The sequence below is a fragment of the Artemia sp. Qi Xiang Cuo genome, chromosome 21 (assembly GCF_049724085.1).
Source record: "Artemia sp. Qi Xiang Cuo chromosome 21, ASM4972408v1, whole genome shotgun sequence".
NCBI classification, from domain to species: domain Eukaryota; kingdom Metazoa; phylum Arthropoda; class Branchiopoda; order Anostraca; family Artemiidae; genus Artemia; species Artemia sp. Qi Xiang Cuo.
Genome location: NC_142814.1, coordinates 52,060,728 through 52,068,672, shown reverse-complemented (window position 1 = coordinate 52,068,672; position 7,945 = coordinate 52,060,728). Strand labels below are relative to the sequence as shown.

Sequence of the window (7,945 nt, the reverse complement as noted above, 5' to 3'; positions counted from 1 at the left end):
CTAGGCAGAATCATATTCTCTTTACAATTACGTAAGTTAAAACACATACAGCAATAATACACAACTTATACAATATTATACGGGGACTATTGTTTGAAATAATAGTCGTGATTAGTCGTACTAATAATATCAATTTAATATGGGTATGGTTAAACTCAAAGATAAAACAAATAAGAGCAATTTTCATGCTTTTACATGCATATTGCGGCAACACTAAGAGATAAGCTCGGTAATCATAAGAAAAATGATTGTGTATACGAAAAATAACACAATATGAGATTTTCAAGATTTAGTGATTATATATATATATACATATATGTATGTGCATTTGGCACATGTTCAATATTCCATACATTTTAAATGTTATTCAACAGTCATCTACTTTAGCATTTACTTTTCTATTAAATAACTACATGCGAGGTAAGTTACATGGTTTTATGAGAGGTCTTGATTTACTATAAATTTTCAAGTCTTTACTGTTTACGCGCGGCCATGCCGCTTAAGAAATCTTTGCAGCTGCATGGGTTCACACAAATAATAAGTAGAAATTTGGGACTGGACATTGCATGAATGAGGACCTCTACTCCCATTCGCTCGATCATGTCCTCCCTTACTTTTTTTGGCTTAAGGGTTATCAGGGAGTTCTGGGTTTAGGTTCTGCATCTCACTCGATTCGATGTGATCAGTCTTTGCCCTTTTTCTGCGTATCATCATAATACTTCCGTAATTCAGGGTCAATAGCATTCTTATAGTCAGAGAGATCATGAATACGAATCCTACCGTCAGGAGGATATTCCACCAAAAATTTGTTGAGAATAGTCCGTATCTACTTTCTACATACGTCAATCTTTGGTCTTCATTAGTAAATAGGAGAATTTGAGAGTCTAAGGCTTCTTTAATTTTTTTTAGTGGTAAGGTTCCCTTGACATTCTCTATTTTTGACCATATTGAGGTTTTCGCTTCTTCATTTTCGATATTAGGACTTGTATGTGATAAATTGACTGGTTTAAAATTGGTCACCTTGGGGCTTATTATATTCGTGCTTGTGGTTATCAATGGTGTTTGTACCGTGGCTTCTTTGGTTACTAATTGACACCCTTGTTTTATGGTTATTGTTCCCACGTCTTGTAATAGTAGTTCGGTTCTATAGCTTGGATCGATTCTTTCAGTGTTATTATAACAAGAGATGGTCCCAACTGTTTCTTTTGGGACCGAAAATAGCCACAGATCATTTCTAAGATGAATAAATATTTCTCGTTTTGTACTACCTACTAGCGCTTCGTATGAATTGGTAATTTCTTCTTGTTGAGTCTCTTTTAAAAATATATCTAACGTACAAGATCCAGGTTTTACGTTATAAAAAGACAGGGTTAGTTGACATATAAGTTTTTTGAATACTACACATTCCTTAAGGTCCTGTGGATTTGCTAAGGCATATTTCCTCCTATCTTGATCGACAAGCAAGTATCCCGCTTCGGGGGTGATAGTCATGAACGAATTAGTTCTACCTATATTGGCTGGGAACGTAGAAATTTTATGCAAATCGTATATGGATTGTTGATTTATTAATGGAATTGTTACTACTGCAAATAGTTGTTCCTTTATTTCCGTGATGTGAACCTTTAGCTTGGTGTAATAATAGAATAGGTTTGCTACTTCTGGTTCTGTTGGTAGATGTAGGCCGAACGTTAGATGCGTTTTATTTCATCCAAGATACTTTTTAGGTTCGAAGAGTCCACCAGGTCATATGACAAGGTTCCTCCAGTAGGGGAAAATAATGCAAATTCAAATTTGCTAACAAATAAGAAAAAAAGGTAAAATAAAATGACGTAACGAGGTCATTGAATCAAAACGATAATTAGAATAATTTTAAATTTTTTGGTATTTGCCTAGGTCGAATTAAAAAAGTTATTAATAATTCTCCGACACCATAAATATTTTTGCAGTGTACATTATAGCTTTAGCAATCCTTAACTGAGAACTAAAATAAAATACAATTACACTGTCGACAGATAAACGTGTATAAACAATGCATTCACTTATTACTTCTTAAATGACGTAATAAGTGAATTTAATTTTAGAATTTTCAGGTATTTTTCTAGTTTGAATTAAAATATTAAAATTATTGCTCCGACACCATAAATATTTTTGCAGTTTACGTAATAACTTTAGTTATCCTGAACTGAGAACTAAAATTAAAACGTGTTCTCGAAAATGTTTGAGGCAGGTTGACGAAATTGTTTTTTCGTCAACCTGCTGCTTCTAAAATATTCCTGTAGAATTTGGTTACTTTGTTTATAATATTGTTAAAATAAAAACAAGCTATTGATATTTTTTATCTGTTCCTTACAAGAAAAATCAATCCCTTTGTATCTTTTCAACTTATTGTAAACAGTAGCCCTTACTAAGTCCAATATGTTCCATGGTTTGTTCATTACTAGGTTTCAGTAATCTTCTACAGCCATGGCAACGACGAAACGTATATAATCCCCATTTATTATAAAAAAAACTAAAACTAATTTTAAAATTTCCAAGTATTTTTGTAGTTTGAAATAAAAGATTCAAGTTATTGCTCAGATACCATAAATATTTTTGCAGTCTACATAATTACTAGCGATCCTGAACTGAGAACAAAAATAATCTAAAAATCGAAAGATATTACGTCATATATAGTAATACGACAAAAATCAATCCCTTTGTATCTTTTCAACATATTGAAAACAACAAGCTTTTTAATGTGATAATATGTAACTTATTATTCATACATCTCCAATGGTACAATGGTAAGCATACTAGTGGTTAGGATAGCTGGCATTCATCAGAATTGGCGATAAAACTTCAGTTTCTAGAAGAATTTGAAAACAAAAGTTTGTAATATAATAAAATTTTGATTTTTAATTAATAAAACTCTAAAACTTTTAATTTCCGTTCGTATGAGCCCTCTTGCGACATTATAGGACCCCTGGGTCCATACGATCACCCTTGGAAAAAATAAAATAAACACGCATCCGTGTTCTTTCTTCTGGTAAAAAATACAAAATTCTACATTTTGGCACATAGGAAATTGAAACTTCTGCAGTAAGAATCTCAGATACGCTGAATCTTATGGTGTGATTTTCATTAATATTCTATGAGTTTCAGGAGGTGTTTTACCCTTTTTTCAAAAATAAGGCAAATTTTCTGAGGCTTGTAATTTTTGATGGTAAAAGTAAAATTAATGGAACTTCTATATTTAAAATCAGCAAAATATCCAATCCTTTTGATGTATCTATTGGTATCAGAATTCCGTTTTTAGAGTATCGATTACTATTGAGACGAGTCACTTTTACTATATAATTTGTTACCACGAACTGTTTGATACTATCCCTGAGCTTTTTAAAATAGATTAAACACAAGCAAATGAATCGTCCAATGGGATCCAAAAATGGCAGTCCGTGAATTGTCCAACGTTAAAAAAAAAATTACGACGTACTTAGAGATGCCTGTTCCATAAATGTAATTAAATAATAAAATCAGAAAGTAAACACGAATTTTGGCAGAATACAAAAATTAAAGATACAAGATGATTCCAATTGAAAATAAAACGAATTGGATATTGACCAATAGCAAAAACGGTAATTTCCCCGAAATTAATTTTTCACCAATGTGCTTTCAAGTATAAGTGGACAATTTTTCATGCATCGCAAGACAAGTGTTGATATATATTCATCTCTATCTTTCAAATGCTGTCGCAGTATGTAGACCATTGTCATTAGCTCCTCTTTTGTTTTGTCAACTAGTTCTCCCTTAATCAGCTCAGGCATCTGCAAAGTTATGACCTTATCCACTTTGTTCTCATCCCTGAGAGTTTTTGTTCTCAGCTCACCTTTTTTGGTGTTACCGCAATTTTTAACAGCAAGCCATATTGTTTCACTTTTGTGAATTACTCTTGCTTTTTCAGCCTGTTTTTTTATCAATAATTCCTGTCTGACTAAAAAGCTACGAATGTAGGCTTGCACACGTATAATCTTTGAGCGGATTCGACTGTACTCTCGTCGAGAGAGCCAACCACGAATTTGGCACTGAATTTTTATTGCAGCTTTATTTTGTCGAAGAGCTAGAGCCTTAGCACGAGCAAAGTGTCTACGGACCCGAGCTTGGATGAAAATGGTCATTTTCTTTAGTTGACCATAAATTTTTTTTTGACGATAACCTCGCCAACTTTTTTGAATAGTAACACTACTTTTCCACAAGAGATCCTTTCGCAACTTTTCCAATTCTGCAATCTTTCCTGCAGGAAAAAATACTTTCGTCTGTCCAAACTTACACACATCAGAACCGTCACTGAGACTAACTAAAACAGTTTCACATATTTTACGTGGGTCAGCCTTCCGAAGACCTATAGCAAGCTGATAATATCGATTTACAAACTGATCATAGGACATTCGGGACGGGAATTTAGCTGCGGAAACACGCACTGTCTCAATAACACCACATGCTCGTAGCTGCTGCACAACTCTATGGGGATCAAAATTAAATGCCAACTTACTATCGTTCGATTTAATGCATCTTATATAGTGTGGACAGGTACTATTCAGGCTCTCCATTAATTGAGTTAATGAATTTCTAAATTGTGACCCAACTGTCCGTTTTGTCCATTGGAGGGTTGATTTTGCTGCAAGCTGTTTATCTTTCAAAACTAATGGTCGACGTTTACCTGGAACAGTTCCACCAATTTTTCGAAGTTCGGTACTAGTAGAAACACACTCTTCGCTGAATAAACTAACAAGTAGAGGAATTGACGAGAGCAGCAGAATGGCTACCTGCCCTGGATCAATGGTATCTCGATTCTTTTCAATAAATCCGTTGACTTGATATTCAACATTTCCTGCAAAGTGTTGGATGGCGAAAGTAGAACACGAACGTTTAGGCTTTTTGAAACAATTATTTCCAGAACAATTCCTTTCTAGATTCCGTAGCCAAGATTCATCGCTGCCAGTCGATAATGTGCATTCGTCATCGAGAATATCTAGAATGCCTAATTTTCCATCAAGAAGGTCAATACATGGTTGATTGTCTTCGTAATCAATGAATTTCCACTCAAGACCCTCCTGTGCATATTCTTCTTGTTCCAATTTGAAAACGTGGTGGCTAAATTGCTGTTGCAGTTTTTCATTCGAGAAATTGATACAAAGCTGTTCGAAACTATTTAACTCGAAGCTTTCAAACCCACAGATGTCTAGAATTCCAATACACCTTTGGATTTCAGTTGAACTCGCATTAGCTAATGATCTATTCATCTGAGCAACAATCCATCCAAAAAGACGGGCATAAATATGCTTGGCTAGAGCGTCACGACGAAACGAAGCCTCATAGTTTTTTAGTGGTTTGGTGAAAATTTCTTTGCCACTTACTATCTGTCTTGAAGTAAGAGATTTCCGAAATCGCGGAGCATATTTCTTATTCACTTCAAACTGTTCGAGAGACACGTACAAATGTTTGTCTTTCACAGATATGGCGCATCCTTCATTTTGCGCCTCGAGTATTTCAATATTTCCCAGATGTAGAATACCAGATAGAATCTTGAAAATGCAGTTCTGCTCCTCACTTTTCAAGTTTAACGCTGACAGGGCCTTTCTTGTTTGATTGAACTCTTCCAAGTCCTTAAAAATATCAATCACAGGCTGTTCACCCTGGTTTGTATAATGAAACGATTTCGCAGGTCCTAATTTAAGATCAGATAACTCTGAAAGATTAGCAGCTGCACACAACTGATAAAAAATGTGGTAGTTTCTTTCTGCGTGAGCCTGATATACAACTCGACTCTTTTCTAGTAGATACGTCCTTATGTGTGCCCCTACAATAGTATACGCAGAATCAAATTCAATTTGAATGAATTTTCCAAAGCGTGACGAATTGTCATTTCGAGCCGTCTTTGCATTACCAAAAGCCTCCATAACAGGACTTGATATAAGCAGTTTCTTTTCTATTTGTTTTTCAGCCGAAAAACCTCCAGCTGTGGCAAAAAACCTAATTGTATATTTAGTAGATTCAGTTTTTCCTGCACCAGATTCACCAGAAACTATGATGCTCTGGTCCTGGGAGTCTCTTTCGAGTTGCGTGTAGGCTTGTTTGGCCACAGAATATACATGGTGATCAAGATTTTTGTCAAGACTTCTATCATAGTGATAAGCCTGAATGGTGTAGTCGTCGTAAATGCTCAACTGTTTATAGGGATTTATTGCGACCAAAATTATTCCACACCTAGTATAAATGATATTATCATTTATGAATCTTTGTTTTAGGGAATTAAGTATCCCTGGCTCGTGGAGGTACGAGAGTCCAGAAAGATTGTTTGTACCAATAAGAAAGTCAGGATTACAAAGGAACGGCAGATCTTTAACATCTTTCACAGGTATTTCCTTTACCTTGCCGGATTCACTTTTTACTAGCAGATGTTTTCCATTGAACTCTTCAATAATGGTCCCTTTTTGCCATACATTCGTTGGGCAGCTAAGCCAAACCAGCACACCCTTGGTATACCTTGGCATTTCTTGTTTCAATTTGTTTTGAATATTCATTGTATATTCAATTCTCTTCAGTTATTACTTATGTCACGCGTTGAGTAGCAAGACCCTAACAAAAAATAAAACTGATCTTAAAATTTTTAGGTATTTTTCTAGTTTGAAATAAAAGACTCAAATTAATGCTCGGATACCCTAAATATTTTTGCAGTTTTCATTATTCTATATTATACTCAACTATATAGATCCTTTATGTAATCACATATATATTTATGTATGAGAGGCAGCCTGGCCGAGTGGTCCAAGGCACTGGTGTTAGCCACCAGTCTCTTCGGAGGCGTGGGTTCAAATCTTACCGCTGGTATACGATTATGTTTGAAAGACTGGAGTGTGAAAAGACATCGAAAATGCAGTTTTTGGTGGAAAAATTTATTTTCTTTTAGAAATAATTTATTTTAGTTAAAAAAGGTTTTTAACCCAATTAATTTCCTTTAAAATGAGCTATTGAACAACCCTCTACGATGTTCCAGTGCCAAGCTATCTGTGGAAAAGAAAAAAAGAAAAAAAGAAAAAATATCTCGTTTAGGCAGAATGTTGTAGTAGCTGCCACTTTTCTTGATTTTCAAGCCAATATATTTCCCTTGCTGTTCAAGCCAAGGGACAGAAAGTTTCCTATACAGGGGTTTCGGACAAGGCGGTTCTAATGGTGAACTTTTTGTTTTGATCTGACTCCTTTGTTAGGAACTATGGGTTTTTATATTTCTTAACATTGGACGTGATCGTCTCTTACTAGGTTGCTAGCTACCGCTGCAACCCGGAAAAAAATAGGCGGTAAGTTTAGAGCTGCCTTTGTTAACAGAGATGATTTGTTAACAGAGATGATTTATGATGATTTCTTAAGGAATATAATTAAAATTTCTTAATGTAATAAAAATAATTTGTTTAAATTACAAAAGGTTTTTAACCCCATTAATTTTCTTTAAAATGAACAATTGAACAACTCTCTACGATGTTCCAGTTCCAAGCTATCTGTTGAATTACTAACCTATACTATAATTAAGTGGTGTATAAAATTTAGTATAGGCAAAAGGTCGTTCTTTATTATACTATTTACAAAGATCAGCCTGCATTTTTGCCATCTTCTTGTATTTCGGAATGTAATTTTTCCCTTTGTCCTTATGCGTTCTTCGGTACAACCTCGCAGAGAATTTAATTTTTTCATTATAGATTTTGTCACCCCAGTAACGCTCCTTGATCTTTTGTTTGGCTGTCTCAATTTTTATTTCTCGATACACCTGGACGGTTGAATACCTTTGCTTTTGGTTTTTCTTATATTTGATGCAGTAATCTTCATCATTGTGATAACTCTCCTTGAACTTTTGTTTGGCTGTCTCAATTTTTGCATGTCTATAATCTACATCATTGTGATAACACATCTTGCT

The 7,945-nt window shown here is 34.6% G+C and overlaps 1 pseudogene; it reads right to left on the bottom strand.

The window, feature by feature from the left end:
* Positions 1–553: 553 nt before the first annotated feature.
* On the bottom strand, positions 554–6,751 carry LOC148939716 (unconventional myosin-Va pseudogene; annotated as a pseudogene).
* Between the last annotated feature and the right edge of the window lie 1,194 nt (positions 6,752–7,945).